At 33.7% G+C, this 21030-nt stretch overlaps 1 protein-coding gene across 1 annotated transcript in view; it reads left to right on the top strand.

The window, feature by feature from the left end:
* LOC141458138 (CCR4-NOT transcription complex subunit 6-like) overlaps positions 1-21030 on the top strand; it is a 506547-nt gene that overhangs the window by 249639 nt on the left and 235878 nt on the right. The window lies entirely within an intron of this gene.

Genomic DNA, 21030 nt, shown 5'->3' with positions numbered 1-21030 from the left:
GGTATGAAATTTTGTTCTCTTGTACACTTTGTTTTTCTCAATTATAAACTATAGTTATTTTGTGCACAGATCTAAAAAGTTAGAAGATATAAAGGGTTGAAAATTTTTTGGGTCATGAAATTCTGTGAAACTATGGCCGTTCTATATCTCCCACTGTGAACCACGTATTGATATGGAATTTTGTTCTCTTATACACTTTGTTTTTCTCAATTATAAACTATAGTTATTTTGTGCACAGATCTATAAATGTAGAAGATATAAAGGGTTGAAAAATTTTTGGGTCATGAAATTCTGTAAAATTATGGGCGTTCTATATCTCCCACTGTGAACCACGTATTCGTATGGAATTTTTTTCTCTTGTACACTTTGTTTTTCTCAATTCTAAACTATAGTTATTTTGTGCACAGATCTAAAAAGGTAGAAGATATATAGGGTTGAAAATTTTTTGGGTCATGAAATTCTGTAAAATTATGGCCGTTCTATATCTCCCACTGTGAACCACGTATTCGTATGGAATTTTGTTCTTTTGTACACTTTGTTTTTCTCAATTATAAACTATAGTTATTTTGTGCACAGATCTATAAATGTATAAGATATATAGGGTTGAAAATTTTTTGGGTCATGAAATTCTGTAAAATTATGGCCGTTCTATATCTCCCACTGTGAACCACGTATTCGTATGGAATTTTTTTCTCTTGTACACTTTGTTTTTCTCAATTATAAACTGTAGTTATTTTGTGCACAGATCTATAAATGTATAAGATATATAGGGTTGAAAATTTTTTGGGTCATGAAATTCTGTAAAATTATGGGCGTTCTATATCTCCCACTGTGAACCACGTATTGGTATGAAATTTTGTTCTCTTGTACACTTTGTTTTTCTCAATTCTAAACTATAGTTATTTTGTGCACAGATCTAAAAAGTTAGAAGATATAAAGGGTTGAAAATTTTTTGGGTCATGAAATTCTGTGAAACTATGGCCGTTCTATATCTCCCACTGTGAACCACGTATTGATATGGAATTTTGTTCTCTTATACACTTTGTTTTTCTCAATTATAAACTATAGTTATTTTGTGCACAGATCTATAAATGTAGAAGATATAAAGGGTTGAAAAATTTTTGGGTCATGAAATTCTGTAAAATTATGGGCGTTCTATATCTCCCACTGTGAACCACGTATTCGTATGGAATTTTTTTCTCTTGTACACTTTGTTTTTCTCAATTCTAAACTATAGTTATTTTGTGCACAGATCTAAAAAGGTAGAAGATATATAGGGTTGAAAATTTTTTGGGTCATGAAATTCTGTAAAATTATGGCCGTTCTATATCTCCCACTGTGAACCACGTATTCGTATGGAATTTTGTTCTTTTGTACACTTTGTTTTTCTCAATTATAAACTATAGTTATTTTGTGCACAGATCTATAAATGTATAAGATATATAGGGTTGAAAATTTTTTGGGTCATGAAATTCTGTAAAATTATGGGCGTTCTATATCTCCCACTGTGAACCACGTATTCGTATGGAATTTTGTTCTTTTGTACACTTTGTTTTTCTCAATTATAAACTATAGTTATTTTGTGCACAGATCTATAAATGTATAAGATATATAGGGTTGAAAATTTTTTGGGTCATGAAATTCTGTAAAATTATGGCCGTTCTATATCTCCCACTGTGAACCACGTATTCGTATGGAATTTTTTTCTCTTGTACACTTTGTTTTTCTCAATTATAAACTGTAGTTATTTTGTGCACAGATCTATAAATGTATAAGATATATAGGGTTGAAAATTATTTGGGTCATGAAATTCTGTAAAATTATGGCCGTTCTATATCACTCACCGTGAACCTCGTATTGGTATGAAATTTTGTTCTCTTGTACACTTTGTTTTTCTCAATTCTAAACTATAGTTATTTTGTGCACAGATCTAAAAAGTTAGAATATATAAAGGGTTGAAAATTTTTTGGGTCATGAAATTCTGTAAAATTATGGGCGTTCTATATCTCCCACTGTGAACCACGTATTGGTATGAAATTTTGTTCTCTTGTACACTTTGTTTTTCTCAATTCTAAACTATAGTTATTTTGTGCACAGATCTAAAAAGTTAGAAGATATAAAGGGTTGAAAATTTTTTGGGTCATGAAATTCTGTGAAACTATGGCCGTTCTATATCTCCCACTGTGAACCACGTATTGATATGGAATTTTGTTCTCTTATACACTTTGTTTTTCTCAATTATAAACTATAGTTATTTTGTGCACAGATCTATAAATGTAGAAGATATAAAGGGTTGAAAAATTTTTGGGTCATGAAATTCTGTAAAATTATGGGCGTTCTATATCTCCCACTGTGAACCACGTATTCGTATGGAATTTTTTGCTCTTGTACACTTTGTTTTTCTCAATTCTAAACTATAGTTATTTTGTGCACAGATCTAAAAAGGTAGAAGATATATAGGGTTGAAAATTTTTTGGGTCATGAAATTCTGTAAAATTATGGCCGTTCTATATCTCCCACTGTGAACCACGTATTCGTATGGAATTTTGTTCTTTTGTACACTTTGTTTTTCTCAATTATAAACTATAGTTATTTTGTGCACAGATCTATAAATGTATAAGATATATAGGGTTGAAAATTTTTTGGGTCATGAAATTCTGTAAAATTATGGCCGTTCTATATCTCCCACTGTGAACCACGTATTCGTATGGAATTTTTTTCTCTTGTACACTTTGTTTTTCTCAATTATAAACTGTAGTTATTTTGTGCACAGATCTATAAATGTATAAGATATATAGGGTTGAAAATTTTTTGGGTCATGAAATTCTGTAAAATTATGGGCGTTCTATATCTCCCACTGTGAACCACGTATTGGTATGAAATTTTGTTCTCTTGTACACTTTGTTTTTCTCAATTCTAAACTATAGTTATTTTGTGCACAGATCTAAAAAGTTAGAAGATATAAAGGGTTGAAAATTTTTTGGGTCATGAAATTCTGTGAAACTATGGCCGTTCTATATCTCCCACTGTGAACCACGTATTGATATAGAATTTTGTTCTCTTATACACTTTGTTTTTCTCAATTATAAACTATAGTTTTTTTGTGCACAGATCTATAAATGTAGAAGATATAAAGGGTTGAAAAATTTTTGGGTCATGAAATTCTGTAAAATTATGGGCGTTCTATATCTCCCACTGTGAACCACGTATTCGTATGGAATTTTTTTCTCTTGTACACTTTGTTTTTCTCAATTCTAAACTATAGTTATTTTGTGCACAGATCTAAAAAGGTAGAAGATATATAGGGTTGAAAATTTTTTGGGTCATGAAATTCTGTAAAATTATGGCCGTTCTATATCTCCCACTGTGAACCACGTATTCGTATGGAATTTTGTTCTTTTGTACACTTTGTTTTTCTCAATTATAAACTATAGTTATTTTGTGCACAGATCTATAAATGTATAAGATATATAGGGTTGAAAATTTTTTGGGTCATGAAATTCTGTAAAATTATGGCCGTTCTATATCTCCCACTGTGAACCACGTATTCGTATGGAATTTTTTTCTCTTGTACACTTTGTTTTTCTCAATTATAAACTGTAGTTATTTTGTGCACAGATCTATAAATGTATAAGATATATAGGGTTGAAAATTATTTGGGTCATGAAATTCTGTAAAATTATGGCCGTTCTATATCTCCCACCGTGAACCTCGTATTGGTATGAAATTTTGTTCTCTTGTACACTTTGTTTTTCTCAATCATAAACTATAGTTATATTGTGCACAGATCTAAAAAGTTAGAAGATATAAAGGGTTGAAAATTTTTTGGGTCATGAAATTCTGTGAAACTATGGCCGTTCTATATCTCCCACTGTGAACCACGTATTCGTATGGAATTTGGTTCTCTTGTACACTTTGTTTTTCTCAATTATAGACTGTAGTTATTTTGTGCACAGATCTATAAATGTATAAGATATATAGGGTTGAAAATTATTTGGGTCATGAAATTCTGTAAAATTATGGCCGTTCTATATCTCCCACTGTGAACCACGTATTCGTATGGAATTTTGTTCTCTTGTACACTTTGTTTTTCTCAATTATAAACTATAGTTATTTTGTGCACAGATCTATAAATGTAAGTTATAAAGGAGGGTTTGCCCTATATTTTAAAGAAAATTTGGGAATTTTATCTTTTATAGAAAAAGAGAAAAAAATTGTCAAAGTTGGGTGTTTTTTAACGTTACGCTTTTTCGTGCACTTTTTGACGATCAACCCTTATACAACTGTCCTACCGGAAAAAGCGTAACGTTGAAAAACACCCAACTTTGACAATTTTTTTCTTTTTTTCTACTAAAGATAAAATTCCCAAATTTTCTTTAAAATATGGGGCAAATCCTCCTTTATAGCTGTAATTTTTTTGCAACCACCCAGATCTAATAGGTTTCGAGAAAAAAGTTGCCGAAAATGAGCAAAAACGGCTTTTTCAAAAAATGTTCTTGTTCTTGTTCTTGTTGTTGTTGTTGTTGTTGTTGTTGTTGTTGTTGTTGTTGTTGTTGTTGTTGTTGTTGTTGTTGTTGTTGTTGTTGTTGTTGTTACCTTTTTTGTAAACAACGTACAGCCTAAACGCGGGAACCGATTTTCATGAATGAGGTGTCATTCGATTCGGAATTTTATGTAGATGTGCCTTTTGGGGGTCTCGACCCTGTACATCGAATGGGAGAGGAGTTAGCCCCCTTTATGTAAGGCCCCCTCCAAAATTATTATTACTCATTACTCTGTAAATCTTGGCCCGATTTTGATAAAATTTGGTAGGATGATAGGGTTAGGGCTCCCCTACGTAACATTAAAGCGGCGATCAGCTCTTACACATGTTAAGGGGAAGTACAGGAATCGTTTCAAATTATCGACACGTGAACCGATTTTCATGAATGAAATGTCATTCGAATCGAAATTTTGTACAGATTTGCACTTTAAAAGTCTCGACGCCGTGCCTCATAAGGAGGGGAGTTTGCCCCACCCAAATAAGGCCCTTTCTAAAACTATTATTACCAATATTTCTATAACGCTTAGTCCGATTTTGATAAAATTCAGCTCGAATAAGTGGTTAAAGCTCGTCTACATTGCTGATGCTCTTGCACCTACTAAGAGGAAGTACTGCAATCGTTTAAATTATCAATGAGTGAACCGATTTAAATCAATGAATTGTCGTTCGATTAAAAAATCTTTGCCTCTTTGCCTAGAAGTTCTGCAATCGCATTTTTTTTTTCTTACTCCTCTTAAAAGGAAGTAATGAAATCGCAGTTTAATTTTGCTATTCACGCACAAATACCTTCCTATGTTATTCAAAACGCTTTTTCAAAAAAAGTTGTTACTGAGGATGGTTTGGGGGACCTTAACGATAATCATTCTTTAAAAAGATCTCTCTAGTGGTAGTTACGGTTCCGACTTACCATCTTATCAGGTTATAATGATAGAATTGCTTATTCCAAATTTAAAAAAAATCTGTAAAGCAGATATGTAACTTTGTAAAATAGACAAAAAGGAAAATCTATCCAAAAGGTACAAAAATCTCTTTAACAAAAACTTACAGTTTAAAATGTTAAGTATAAGGGTTGATTAAACGCCAAAAGGTACACAAATCAGCAAGCACCCAACATTTCATTAATTCTTCATTAATATTTAAGTAATTTTACTGCATTAATATTCATTAATATTTTTTAGAATTTATTAGATGTCACAGACCCTTATGCTGGCCACTTCATTTATAATATTTTTTTGTTATAATTATGATAAATCACACATATGTACATGCATGTTAAGGTAGAAAAAGACAAAGTTAGAGTAGGCTACTGTCTTGAATTCGTCTTACCGAAATATTCGAGAGCACAAATAACACACAGTTATAACAAGTAGATTATTCAACAACAATTATTGATTTCTCTATTGTAATTTAATTTTACTTATAGTAAAATACTGGAATAATTAGCTGTCCTAAAAATATACATATCTTATTTACTTTATATTAGGGTGAAGGGACCAGTAATTGACTGCTTAAGAAAAAATTCGAGTTTAAGATAGAATAACTTCCGTTATTTTGGCTCCAGGTGTAGGTTGTAAAATTGTACCGCTCCACTAGGATGTATTTTATTTTATTAATATTTTAAAAGCAGTAAATTCGATCTTTATGTCAACCAAAAATAATTTTTTTTGAAAATATGTCAATGACCCAGTAATTGACATACCGAATTTTCGGTGGAACCAGTGTTTGACATGGGGTGGGACCAGTAATTGACATACAAATATATTCATGAAACGACATAAGGTATGCATTCAAAATCACTTTTAAATCTAAATAAATCACTTAAATCACCTAAATCACTTTTTCAATTGGATTTATAACAAAAATCGGTCTTATTCATAATTAATTACAATCAGTTTTTAAATAGGCAAACCTAAATAATCTAATATTTTTTCAACGTTACTCTTTTTTATGCAGTTTTTGACGATCAACCCTTACACAACTGTCCTACCGGACAGTTTTAATTAAGTCCAATCCAAGACAGGTAATTTGAAGAACAGCCCTTTCTTTCAATAGTACCAAGCAGATATTAGCTAACATACTTGTTAGATCGTACACAATGTCTGTCGGCTCGCTTTTATCTCTTTCTCTCAACCCTTCCGCTCTCTTATCCTTTCAAGTTTCCGCTAAATATTTTGTTACTTAAACCTTTTTTTTTGGGAACTTTTTTGGTTCTCACTTTACCAAACTCTACTTCCGATTAGACTATGTGGTCTCATCCTTGTTTTATTCATTCCGCCTATAACGCTGCTACCGATCGCAACTACGCGACTTTGTGTTCGAGTTGTTGGTGCTTTCTAGTGAACCAAATTTCTCCTACGCTTCCCTTCTTTTGGAGCGCTTCGCTAATATTTTCCACAATCTGTGCTGCCAGTGTCATTTGCTTCGAAACCAAACTATCTGAATGTAATCCATTCTTACTTTCTGCATCTATTCAGTATTTTATTGTTTATTATTACTGAGTTACCTCTTGGGCACATGTATATTATACATTGTGTGCACGTTCATCGCGTCCCGCCACAGGTTGTAAGCATTCGCACTTATAACAGTAATAAATAAATGAAACGTCAATGAAAAAAAAACTAGATTAAAAAATATATATCTGTTATTGACTCTTTAACTTGGAAAGGATAGGTATTAAAATACACATGCCTACAAATAAACCACTGATATTCACATAACTAGGTAACCAATTGACAAAAATATGTGTTACTAAAATAGGCACACCATAAAAGAAAAAATGAATGAAAAAACAAAACATTCTTTCGGAATACATAGGAAATGAACATCATAATATATCTTACGTAATTGATAATTAGCCACTTGAAATCACAAGCCATTTGAAAACCTCACAAATCAACGGTTTTATTAAATTGGTAACGTTCTCCATAAAGTAGTACAGGGCGATCCAACCTTCATGTCTTTGGGGATTAAAAATGGTTTTCATACCGATTTCATTTTTTTTTAATACAGTTTAGCCTATTTAGCCTATGGGATGCTATATATTCGTCTTCGGTCAACATGTCTGTCAATTAGTAAGTACAATAGATCTTACAATCTTTTTTATGTTATTATTGTGTAACATCACAAAGTCACCAACTCTCCACGTACTCGTATGTTTGATTTCGCACCTGGTACTTCTCTTGAGGGAGCTTCATTTTTCCTCTGGCCGTTTCCTTTGATGGAATTCTATGGTTTAGCCATTTCCTCGCTTTCTTCTTTGTCATGTGGCTAGGACCCAAAACTGAGGGAGAATGAGAGATTTTCCAACTCCGATAAGTGGGCGTCGTTTTTATTAGTCACGTAGGCCTCGTGAAGCTGTTCGGCGATCACGATTATTCCAGTTTGTTGTTCATACATTGTTGTTCTCTACAGAATAATCATTCTGCATGCCCTCTTGAAATAAGGCGTACATTTGCTAATTCATTAATTTAAACATATTTTGTTGGAAGTTTTACTATTTATTTTGCCGATTTTTATCAATGATTTTATTTTACAATGATTGAATTTTTAATTATAATAAAATTTATCAACCTATCTTACCATTTTCCCAGGAAGTCAATCACTGGTCTCAAACAAAAAAGCTGTAGAACTAGTAATTGACATGTATGTCAATTACTGGGCAGATTGCCGTTTCAAGGACCAGTGATTGACAGCCCCATTTTAAACCTCAATGCTTCTTATAATTAAGAAAAAAACTACATAAATGAAATCTACAAGTAATACTAATTATAACAGAACATTGATAACCACACGAATATATGAACTAATAAACGAAAAATAAGAAAAAAGGAAAATTATTTTCTTATCAATCCTCCTTAGCAACGGCTTGTTTTTTCCTTGATTTTGAACTTTTAACACAAATAACCTTCCACTGATACCAAGGAACCTTCCAATAATTAATATTTTTCTGGAACTGCTGCCCAAAGGCTTCTCAATAACGAAATTGAAAGAATCACCACTGAAAACGGCTCATATCCCTTATAATACAAGTTTATTTCTGGTATGTCAATTACTGGTGCCCAGTCAATTACTGGTCCCTTCACCCTACATATTACATTTTTTTTTATAAAAAAAAGTTTTGAATTTTTTAGCCTCATAATTTTTTTTTATTTTTTATAACGTTTTTCTTTTTAACCTGTAATTAATAGTTTGATTATTATAAATAACTAGATATTACAGTCAATCTACAGTGCTACTCGAACAAATATTTTGTAGACGAAAATGGCCAGCATAAGGGTCTGAGACATCTAATAAATTCTAAAAAATATTAATGAATATTAATGCAGTAAAATTACTTAAATATTAATGAAGAATTATTGAAATGTTGGGTGCTTGCTGATTTGTGTACCTTTTGGCGTTTAATCAACCCTTATACTTAACATTTTAAACTGTAAGTTTTTGTTAAAGATAAGATATATAGGGTTGAAAATTTTTTGGGTCATGAAATTCTGTAAAATTATGGCCGTTCTATATCTCCCACTGTGAACCACGTATTCGTATGGAATTTTGTTCTCTTGTACACTTTGTTTTTCTCAATTATAAACTGTAGTTATTTTGTGCACAGATCTATAAATGTATAAGATATATAGGGTTGAAAATTATTTGGGTCATGAAATTCTGTAAAATTATGGCCGTTCTATATCTCCCACTGTGAACCACGTATTCGTATGGAATTTTGTTCTCTTGTACACTTTGTTTTTCTCAATTATAAACTATAGTTATTTTGTGCACAGATCTATAAATGTAGAAGATATAAAGGGTCGAAAATTTTTTGGGTCATGAAATTCTGTAAAATTATGGCCGTTCTATATCTCCCACTGTGAACCACGTATTCGTATGGAATTTTTTTCTCTTATACACTTTGTTTTTCTCAATTATAAACTATAGTTATTTTCTATGAAAAGGATAAGAACCACTGCTCTATCCTGCAATCAAAGGAAAACCGACAATTCTCCATTATTTTTTTAGTTTATTTCAAATCTACTAATCATTTGCTGCATCAGTGTGACATCATCATTGTGATGCTTTCTGTAATAGCTCAATTTTTAACAAGGTTTTTCTTATTTTATTTTAAGTTATCATTATCCGTCTAGCTCGAGCTGGTGTTCCTCAGGGCAGTGTCCTAGGTCCTATTCTTTACTCCTTGTATACAGCAGACATACCTCAACATCCAAATACTATCCTCTCCACCTTTCTGACGATACTGCTATCATATCTCCACATTCCGATCCTCTTATCGCTACACATCAACCACTTACAGGACTGGCTTTTCAAATGGAGAATCAAAACCAACGTTTCGAAGTCAAAGTTTATAGTATTTACTCTCAGACAGAAAATCCTACCTCCTGTCATCCAAATTCCTACCTCCAGAACCAAACTCCTATACCAACTGTGGACAAAGTACGCTACCTTGGACTGAACCTAGACAAACGGTTGACATGGAATCTCCATACTAGACTGAAAAGACAAGAAACTAACTAGCGCTACAAACTTCTCGCCAGACTACTTGACAAACGATCGAAACTTAACCTAGACAACAAAAGACTCTTATATCTAATGTTACTGCGACCCATTTGGTCATATGGCATCGAAGTATGGGGATCGACTAAGCGTTCCAACTCACTACGCCTCCAGACATTACCGTCAAAAATACTTCGAAAACTTCTTAACGCTCCGTTCTATGTAACTAACCTCACACTATCCATAATGACCTTAAAATATCCCTTTCATTACAGATGTTGCTAACAGTCGTTTTCTCAAATTTCATTCCTCTACAGCAGCTCACCCTAACCCTCTCATAGAACACCTATCTTCCTCCACATTACCAGGTAATCCTCTAAGGAGATTGAAGAGAAGATGGCCTCGTGATCTTCTCTCATCGTGAGAGCAAAGCACGTTACTGGAGTGACACCACTGGGTGCCTTCTCCACTCATGATTTCCTGTTATTTCATTTCTCTTTCACCATATTTGCATGTTGCAACAACTGTTGCAGTGGCAAGTTACAATAAAAGATTTAAAAAAAAAAAAAAGTTATCATTATATTATTATTTTAAAAAAATGTTTTTTTTTGGTAATGTTATTAAAGGAAATATTTATTTGAGAACTGTGAATTGATATATTTATTGTTCAAGTTTGCTTTTTACTCACAAGTTCAGATGTACCTTTTTTGGGCTTATTTCCCTCTCCACTCAATCGTTTCAATAAATTAGAAAATTAAATTCAGCAGAACTGGCTGCGACAATAAAGCTAGGGAAGGGATTAGCTATGAGGTTAGCGTACTGGACTCCCACGCGGAGGTCCCATGTTCGAATCCAGCTGCTGACCTCTTAGATTTTCTCTTCCTAAGAGCTTCTTACAGACAACACTGTCCGGTGATGGACAGTGTTGTCTGTAACAATAGAACACTGTCCGGAGGCCGGCTGCGCACTGAAAAAAAGCTCCGGGCGCCAATAAGATGTTGACGCGCCTTAAATCATAAAAAAAATAAAATAAAACTGCCTGTATAAGATCTTTGCCATGTTACACAATATTTTAGAGTTTAGAAAAGTTTAAACTTTTGAAAATATCTGACGAGTTTATCAGTTGTAGTTTTTATTGTATCCCCGACTGGTATTTTGGACTTACTGCCATCGTTAGAGCTAGTTTAATAAGTTTGGTGTAAGGAAGGCAACTTCAATTGTACTTCCATCTCACCCTACACTTGAATAATCTATCTCTGATGTGATTCATCTATCTATGAAAGTGCGATATCGGTCAGGAAGACAATAAACATGCGCATTACCACGGATAAAATCGAAAATATTATCTATCGCTTTGGGCCGATCACTTTTTCAAAATATTAAATTATGCGATTTTTTTTTTAACTTTTAGAGCACAATATGTACATACATACCACCAACATGGTGGACGATTTTGGGAGTCAGAAGGGCTCAAAAAAAGATCTAACAAAATATGAATTTCTGGTGGAAAACAAAATGGCGAAAGTTAAACGCAATTGTTATACTTTCACTTGCTAATGAAAGCAATAAAATTTACTTCAGTTTATTGGTATTCTAAGTTCAATATAGATTAGATTAATAAAAGCAATTAAGGTTAGCTTTTAAGATCTAGAAATGGATAATTTTATAAGTGTTTACAAAGTTATGGATGTAATTTAAGATTATTAGACATATGTGAAGAGAAATCTTATCCAGTTTATTAACTTTATTTTGCCAAAGGAAGGGAGAAAAAAATCCCAACAAATGAGGAACGAGGGTGGGAGAGGCAATATTTATAATTAACTTTAATTTATAAGATTGGCTGGAGCGTGTGATATAAGATGGGAGGTTTAATTTGAATACACGGAAGAGATCACGTGTGAAGAGAGCATCAGTGAAATCGACCTCATTACCGAATGTATATGCTGTTGGTGGTCCGGGTCCGCAGTCCGAAACGCTGCTACCCAATCCTCTTCAACGCGTTCTCTTGTCGGATTTCCTTACCCATTTTTACCTCCTCTGCAGTAACCCTCACACCCGTCCTTTTTTAGTTTTTTCTTATATCATCTTGTATCATTTCTATTTTGATAATGCTACATTTACAAAATTAGATTCTTCCACTTTTTATGGGCCTTGCTTGTGTTTTGTGATTCCGTGTGGATTTTAAAAGGATTTTTTAGTTTGGTTCATTCCTTGTATGAGTAATTAACCTTCGGCACTATTTATATTTTGAGCCTAATAATAAAAAAAAAACAGTCATTTGTTATTGAATATTGTTTTTCAAAATATTCTCTTTTATGATCTGTACATTTCTACACTTCTGCATGCGTTCGAACCACTTGTCAAAGCATTTTTCCATTCCGCTTGAGACACCTCCAAAACGTGATTTTCTGAATGCATCAACGGCTTCTTCTGCCGACGAAAATCGTTGTCCACGTAATTTATTCTTGACGTTCGGAAACAAAAAGAAGTCATTTGGTGCCAAATCAAGACTGTACGGCGGATGACCCATTAATTAGATTTTTTGAATGCTCAAATAGTCGGTTGTTTAGACGAGATGTGTGTGACAGCTGGCATTGTCTTGATGAAGAATTGTCCGACGGCGCTTGTTTGTTTTCCTCTTATTTCATCGAAGACTTCCGGCAAACAAATGGTTGTGTACCATTCAGAATTGGCCGTTCGGTGAGCGAATGACGGACCACGATTTAATTCGTTATACCAGCATTTCACAGTGGCAAAAGATGGGGCTTTAAACGCCAAAAGTGGAAGTAAGTTGATCGATGCACTTCTGTCTTGATAATCCACGTCGAAAGTCGTACGGAAATTTTCACGAATTAATTCCACTTTTTCGCTGAGACACAATTTTCAAGTGACTGTAAACAACACAAATCGCGCTCAAATAACAAAACGTTCTGAAGAAGGTTATGGTCAAAAATGTCTAAACTTTCAAGTGGAAACGTCAGATAGCACCCGACAACAATCAGTGTTGCCAAGGCTCAAAATATAAGTAGTGCCCCTTGTATTCTTTAGGTTGGCTTTTCATTTAAATTCTACCTATTAGATTATATTTTATTTTTTATTTTTTAAAAACGATTTTACAACACTGTTATTGGTTGAACGCTTTGAGCGACTTCTGAAATTAAATTCGTAACTTATGATTGCAACTGACAAGCGGACCGCCGGAAGGGATTTGCGGTCTCTCTCTCTTCAATTAAAGTTCTGTCCTTCTTTCGACAGTTTTTTGCTTCTTTTTTTTTACCAGAAAACCTTTTTAAACAATAATCTTTACGCATTTATATTCTGAGCTAGCTCGGCTAATTTAATTTGATGGACCGTTCATTCGTAAAAATAAATTGGACTTTCTATTTTTCTTCGCAAAAATTATTAGTACATCTGTGGCCCCATAAAAAGTACTGTTAATCAAAGATATAAATCTAGTAATTAATTTTTATGTGGATTAAAATGTTAGAAAAAAAGAAAAAACGAACAAAAAATGAGGCCAAATGGAGGAGGTAATATGTAAATGAAGAAGCTGATTGTGCTGCGAGTTTGAGATTGTAGAGGTGAGACGAAGTTAGTGGGCCAGACTCCCATGTATCTCTTTTGAGGAGAGATATCTGCCGATTTGTGTGCCACTGAGTAGTGAAGCAGTTCTTGTTCACGAGTTTGACCCGGTACTTCTTCCCCATGTAATAAAACCAAACTTGAAACTATTTAGCCTCCTCTGTTTCCCTTTTAGCATCTTACTAATGCTATTTTGTGCCACATCATTATTATTCGCTTTCACCATAATTTTATAGTTTATCACCTGAATCATTTAATGATTCAGGTAAAATTTTCTTAATGCAGTTAACAAAAAAAAGTTTATTTGTGTTTTGTAGCTTCGCCAAAAATCTTGTATCTATAACTTTTAAACAACTTGATCAAGTGCCTGCTTGAATCTTAAAATGGATTATTGTTATTTCATTGTTTTTGTTGCGAAAATTCCAGAACTACCATTTTGCTTAACCTGAGATTCACTTAAATGTCTCATTACGGCTCTTCAAGATCATATCATACTGCAAAGTAGTCGGGATATTTGAGGAGCAAGTAGGAAAAAAAAAAAATGCATCTTTCAATATTCATCGTCCATTGTTGCAACTTGTATCATCTAGTGCGTACAATTATTTCTGTGTTTTCTCGTACACTGTTTTCAGACGTACTAATATCATAAAATGTGGCTAAGTTTGCATTGCTGAATAAAATCAAGAAAAGTATAAATCACGGGCCAATTGGTGCTACAGGCAAGATTCACGCGGGCTACATCACATTTACAAATCTTGTTAAATTTATATCCTGAAGTGAGGATTCAGAAATATGGATAGGATTATTAAAACGCTATATTATCGTACTTTTTTTACCTCGAAACTTGGCCAGCGATTTCCTCGTACAAGTTTTGCTATGTCTGGATTCAAAGACTGGATACCGTAAGAATATATTTTGGGGAATCCCTACTTCTTCTTTGGTCTTTTAAAACCGAATCATTCTGGAATTCCACTTAAGAGTGGCAGACATATCGCTTCCAAACCTTCGTCAAAACTGAATCAGCGTGTTTATACACGCCCGCAGACCTCCAGGTAAGGCACTGGGCCACATGTATACTCGTCTTCAGTAGCTAAAGGGTTTAACGAGGGAGGAAATTGTGTGTACGGTATTGCCTTGATGTCCCCCCTAAGCGATATTTTCTTCATAACGATTTTATTTCAGAACATTGTGGGCCACAAAAAATTATCTTGGGGGCCGCCACATTTGACACCCCTAGTACAGGGGTCGGCAACCTATTTTAAGTAGAGAGCCATTTCTCCTTAAATAATTTTAATAAATCTTACCAAGAGACGCAAGGATGATAGTGTACAAAACTCTGTAGATCATTTGTATTCACAATTTATTATTTTATGATATTCAGTAACATTTAAATGTTTTATGTATCTATTTTCACTTATTGCTAAGTAAATAAACAAATAAAAAATAACTAAACCTGTGTTTGAATGAAAATGGCGGCAGTCCTATATATTACGTACTGTATTTTAATATAATTCTATTCAATTTCAAACTTATCACATTTAAAATTATTTAAAAAAAAAATCTTTACTTTAATAAATGAAATTTTCATTTGTTTCAATAAAATTGAAATATACAATTTATTTTGGGGAGGCTGAAGAGCCACAAAATTTGGATAAAAGAGCCGCATGCGGCTCGCGAGCCGCAGGTTGCCGACCCCTGCCCTAGTATAAATGTACAATTATAAATACAGTTAATAAATTTAAATAAAAGAGAATTATTTTCAGAACAAAATTCGCAAATTAATTAAAAATTTATTCAGTTATTTTAGTTACTATATTTATTTTTATTAATGTTTAATGGGTGGTTAGTTTTCAAATTGTACTGATGTGGCACTTTAGAGACATATCCTACCATCTTTTTGCCTAGAAATGATCTTAATGGAATTTTACTGGAAAATATTTATTTACTTAAATGACACCCTATCCGGGCAAAATATCAAATTTGAATTTTTCTGCTAATTTCGTTTTTGAATTACGAAGTGCATTCACTTATAAAGACCATTGATAAAGGAAAAAAGTGTTTTTTTCGTTCCCAAGGGATCTCAAAATAAGGTTTTCAGTTTTATCTGCTGAAAACGAAAGCTGAAAACCCCCTAAAGATTTTTTTATTTCCTTTAAAAAATACAAAATTTTGCTTCTACAGTTAAAATAAAATAAACAGAATAATATTAGCCGTCTTACTTTTTATCGATTATAATTCGATACAGTTGGAAAATATTCCGTAAGGGTCAAGCTTACTTGGAACATTCAAGTTTGAACTATTGCATTATCTAGTTTTCTATTTTCAAATTATTCTATTCATTCATTGACACAAAGAAGGCCGTTTTCTAGAAAATTTCCCATTATATTCAGCGCCCTCAGTTTGTAATATTATATTTTTTTGTAAATTGGATACTACGACAATCCCAGAACTTACTCAAGGCAATTTTGATTTGAGGTTCTCTGGGCATTAAAATGTAAAAATAAAGTATAATAATATGGTAACCGGATGAATGGCCATAGAGAGTAATCGAGAACAATTTATTATATAATACGCAGACTACTTAGTCTAAGCTTCACTGATTTTATTTAAAAATATTCTACTCGGAAAATAAAATTGTTCAGCGTTTCTGAAACTTGGGAAACTGCTGAATAAAACGTTTCCTCTTACGAGTTTTACGTATAATACTTTGGGTATCAGTACGACAAGTTTACAAATCAAATACAGTGGAAATAATCTTCTTGGTAAGAAGAATTTTGAAGCTTATGTTATACTCATTCAATCGATAAGATTTATTTGAAATATTCATTTAAAAAAAAAAATTAATTAATTAATGACACAAAAGGACGCTAATAACAGAGAAGAGAATTTTGTCTTTGCATCAGTAAATGTCACATTGATCTTAGTTTCAACTATTTCAATAATTTGGTAGATAATTCAGGGCTTAATTACCCGACAGAACATCCAAAACAGCTTAAAAAGCTTTCGATTGATTACTTCGGTAATCATTCTTCTAACGAAAAGCAACACTTGTCTTGTCGTGAAAATGATTTTAAAATTTCACTTGCATCTTTCTTGACAAAACTCCTTACTTTCCTGTCGGTTTCCTTTACCGGGGCTTTTTAAAAAAGTCCCAGGATCTGGCAGAGGCTTCTCAATCTTCGCGCCCCAATGGTTTCCTTACTTCCACTTTCCTAATAAGCATTCTATCCTCATTCGCTCACTTTCCAACTCTTTTTTTTTGTTTTTTTTTTGAGGAAAGTTACCACTGAATTGTAGCTGAGATCTCCCATCACCTTAAGATATAAACAATTCCCTTGAGGTTGGAATAAACTTCATACATTTGTATTCCACAAAACTAGACGTAACATTCGTATTGTTTCTCTTGCTTCCAGACTTCTTCAGCGATTTTTTCTACTTCTTCTTCTTCCAAAAAGAGAAACGAAGTTCTTGAAATTCTTCACGTTGTTCGTTGGTACTTCTTTAAATGGCATTGCTCATTTTCTGACATCAAATTTAAATCAAATAAAATCCCTAATCATCTCTTCTTTCACAATCAATCTCCTGTCTTGTTTGTATTATTTACTTGACATTTTGCTGTTATTGTTATCTTTTTTTTACTTTAAAAATATGCATTTTAAATTGGTCCATATTCGTGACTAAAATAGTATCATTATGTCCAAAACTGTTTCTTGCGTGTTTTTACCCTTTTTTAAGAAAAATAATTTTTCCAATACCTATATATATATTTTTTGTTTTCAATTTCAGTGAGATATGTCGCAATATTTTGATTGAACTTCTGTTGGCCAATCAGTTTGCTGTTACTTTTTTTAAATAATGTAAAATTTGTGCGAACCATTGTCTCAACTCTCACGCACGGATTGCTTGAAATGATTTGTTTCGATTAAATTTTATTCTTCGTCCTAATATTTTTGTATTTGTTTTTTTATTTGCCCAGTAGTTAAAATATTTTTATATCTTTTTTTTATTACAATATATTCTTTTTTTGTAAATCATTTTAATTAGCAAATTGAACACCTCTTTTGAAAAGACGTTTTTTAAGATTTTTAACTGCCTAATGAAAGATTTCTCCTCCCAAATTTTGTTTTTTCTAATTATGTATGCACTTCTGGAAATGTAAGTCCCTTAATTAGTAATCATTGCTAAGAAATACTACATAAAATGGTAAAAAAATAAATAAATAAAATGGTTAAACCAGTGGTTCCCATCCTTTTTAATTTATCACCAGGGACAGGTGAAGGTCAGCCAAGGTGACTCATAGAACAATACTAGGTTAAACATCACGTAACTATAATTTTCTAAAACAGTCTCTGCAAATATTTTAACAGTACCTAGGGCTATTAAGAGGGAAAGTTTGAAAAGTCCGTGCAAAAATAAAAACTACTTAATTTTTTGGGGTAAACCTTTGTTATTTTTCAACATAGTCTCCTTTTAGGCTTATACACTTCGTCCAACGCTGATCTAGTTTGTTGATCCCTTCCGAATAATAGGATTTGTCCAAGTCTGAAAAATAGCCATTCGTTTCTGCAATCACCTCCTCGTTTGAATAAAATCTTTTTCCCGCCAGCCATTTCTTCATATTGGGGAACAAATAGTGGTCCGAGGGAGCCAAGTCTAGAGAATAGGGGGGGATGTGAAACGAGTTGGAACCCTATTTCCATTAATTTTGCGACCACTACTGCTGAGGTGTGAGCTGGTGCGTTGTCGTGTTGGAAAAGGACTTTTTTGTGGGCCAATCGTGGGCGTTTTTCTTGCAGCTCGGTTTTCAAACGGTCCAATAACGATGAATAATATGCACCTGTAATAGTTTTACCCTTTTCCAGATAGTCGATGAGGATTATTCCTTGCGAATCCCAAAAGACAGTCGCCATAATCTTTCCGGCCGAAGGAACGGTCTTCGCCTTTTTTGGCGCAGATTCCCCCTTGGTAACCCATTGTTTAGATTGTTCTTTGGTCTCAGGAGTGTAGTGATGTATCCATGTTTCATCCACAGTGACGAAACGACGCTTAAAGTCCTGCGGATTCTTCTGGAACAGCTGCAAACCGTCCTTGCAACACTTCACACGATTTCGTTTTTGGTCAAGCGTGAGCAATCGCGGCACCCATCTTGCGGATAGCTTTGTCATGTCCAAATGTTGATGCAAAATATTATGTACCCGTTCATTCGAGATGCCCACAGCACTAGCAATCTCACGCACCTTCACTCTTCTGTCATCCATCACCATATCATGGATTTTATCAATAATTTCTGGAGTAGTAACCTCAACAGGGCGTCCAGAACGTTCAGCGTCACTTGTGCCCATATGGCCACTCCGAAAATTTTGAAACCACTTATAAACTGTTCTAATCGAAGGTGCAGAGTCACCATAATGTTTATCAAGCTTCTCTTTAGTCTCCTGAGGCGTTTTGCCTTTCATAAAGTAGTGTTTAATCAACACACGAAATTCTTTTTCGTCCATTTTTTGAAAATCACTCGACTTCCTCGATTCAAACGAATGCCAAACACAAAGAAATAGACCGATCTGGCTGAAACTTGGTGTGTGTTCTTCCAAGAGATGCTACTAACTAAACATAACCTCGATACGCGCCAGTAGTGCTATCTCTCTGACTTTGCACGGACTTTTCAAACGACCCTCGTATTGTTGGTTTAGTGGGCTCTATTCCCCCTAGAAGTCTAGGGGCTTAGATTTTATTCCGTTGTTAAACAAATATTGACTTTCTAATGAATAGAATTGTAATTTCTTTATTTTGTCTCGTTTCTTCCATATAAAATATGTAAAAAAGTTTTGCTGTCCTCTTCCCTAGCTTGAAAGCTAGCGTCGCCCATGATTGGGAAGTTAAATTTAATAAAATATTAATGTAAAAAAAAGAGCTTACGTATGAATATTTGCTTATTTTATCGTTTACACCTGCTACTGAGTTATTGCCAGAGAGGTGAACGACTTTTTATTTTCAAGGCCTGTGCGAACAAAATATTACACAAGCATTTAGATTATATAAATAGAGAAACAGAACAACAAAGCGTGGAAAAAATCTTTTATCATTTTGTTTCTTTTTCTTTCTTTTAAATAAAAAAGATATTTAATTTTTGGTTACACAATAAATTATTCCCAGCGAAAATAAGTATTTCTAAAAACTGATCCTAATTATTTAAGTGATTACTGTTGATGGAGAGGGCGTAATTAATAATGGCGAAGAGATGATAGAATCAATGCTTGTTATATCTTTAAATAGGACTCACCTACCTCCCTGTCATAGTGCAGCGTGTTTTTCCTATACATTTTGGCATTAATCAATTCAGTTAGGAAGCTGAGGTAAATGGCATCTCTCCGTCTCTCTCTTGGTTCTAAATCGAAATGGCTATCTGCCTAATCCAAGTTAATTAATGGTTCTTTTTTTGGGGGGCAGAAAATTAATTTCGTTACTGGAAAATGCTTCAATCGTTTCATTTACCGCAAACACAGCTTTTAATAAACCATATGGTGCGTTTGGGGGATGTCTGTGCGCGAATTAGGGCGAATCTCTACAGCTTTTTCCCACCAGTCACAGTATTGTTGCAAGAAATCCCCAGGATCTGAGTGGCGGCTAGGGAGGCTATGTCCTCTTGTAGCACCTGGTGGTTTCCCAGGATGATCCTTGGGATCAATGGCATTGAGGAGCCAATGAGGAGGTGTTTCAATTTCCCCATTAAATTCCACAGCGGGTTCTAATACGCCGTTGTTAAAGGGGGGCCTTTTAGAAGCTTATGTATTGTAACTCACAAAGTGACAGAGATAATGTGGCAAGGTGTATTTTCTTTTTTTAACTTAAGCTCTCAAATGATAACATCTCTTACAAAAAAGGCAAATCAATACTAAAAATTTAAAGTTCTTTCGATTGGTGTAATTAAATTTACTATAGTTTTTATCCTTCAGGAGTTGGGACGATTTTTAAGGAATAAACTCCTCATACTGATGGCCTCAAACTGTATTGTTTTATCTTGCCTTAAAGATGACCTTTCTGAGCTCGAAACGTTAATTACTGGAGTCATTAGTGTCTCCAAATTTTATTTAGAATTTTTGAGCAGTTAGTCTTATAAGTGTGGAGAAGTACTCATGTTTAGATGGCTTAAAGTAGTCTTTCTCAAAGTGAGCGATAAGGACCCCTTGTGGGCCTGCTGGAGGCCTACAGGGAGGCGGTAAAGGGTCTAGAGGAAAGTTGGCGGTTGTTGAAGAGGTTTAGGTGGCTAATTTGTGTTTTTCTAATATTTTAAACTAAAATCAAAACCTGCCTACTACTCTACATCCATTATTTCGTAGTTTTGTTAAGTTTGGCTACTAAAGCCAATCCCACAATTGTACCACGGGTTTTATGGTCAATTGTTCAAC

This window comes from Rhodnius prolixus, unplaced genomic scaffold (genome assembly GCF_049639745.1).
Source record: "Rhodnius prolixus isolate KJV_2025 unplaced genomic scaffold, Rpr scaffold_5, whole genome shotgun sequence".
Classification (NCBI taxonomy): domain Eukaryota; kingdom Metazoa; phylum Arthropoda; class Insecta; order Hemiptera; family Reduviidae; genus Rhodnius; species Rhodnius prolixus.
Note: the sequence above shows the minus strand (reverse complement) of the source record. Positions and strands in the feature narration are given on the sequence as shown.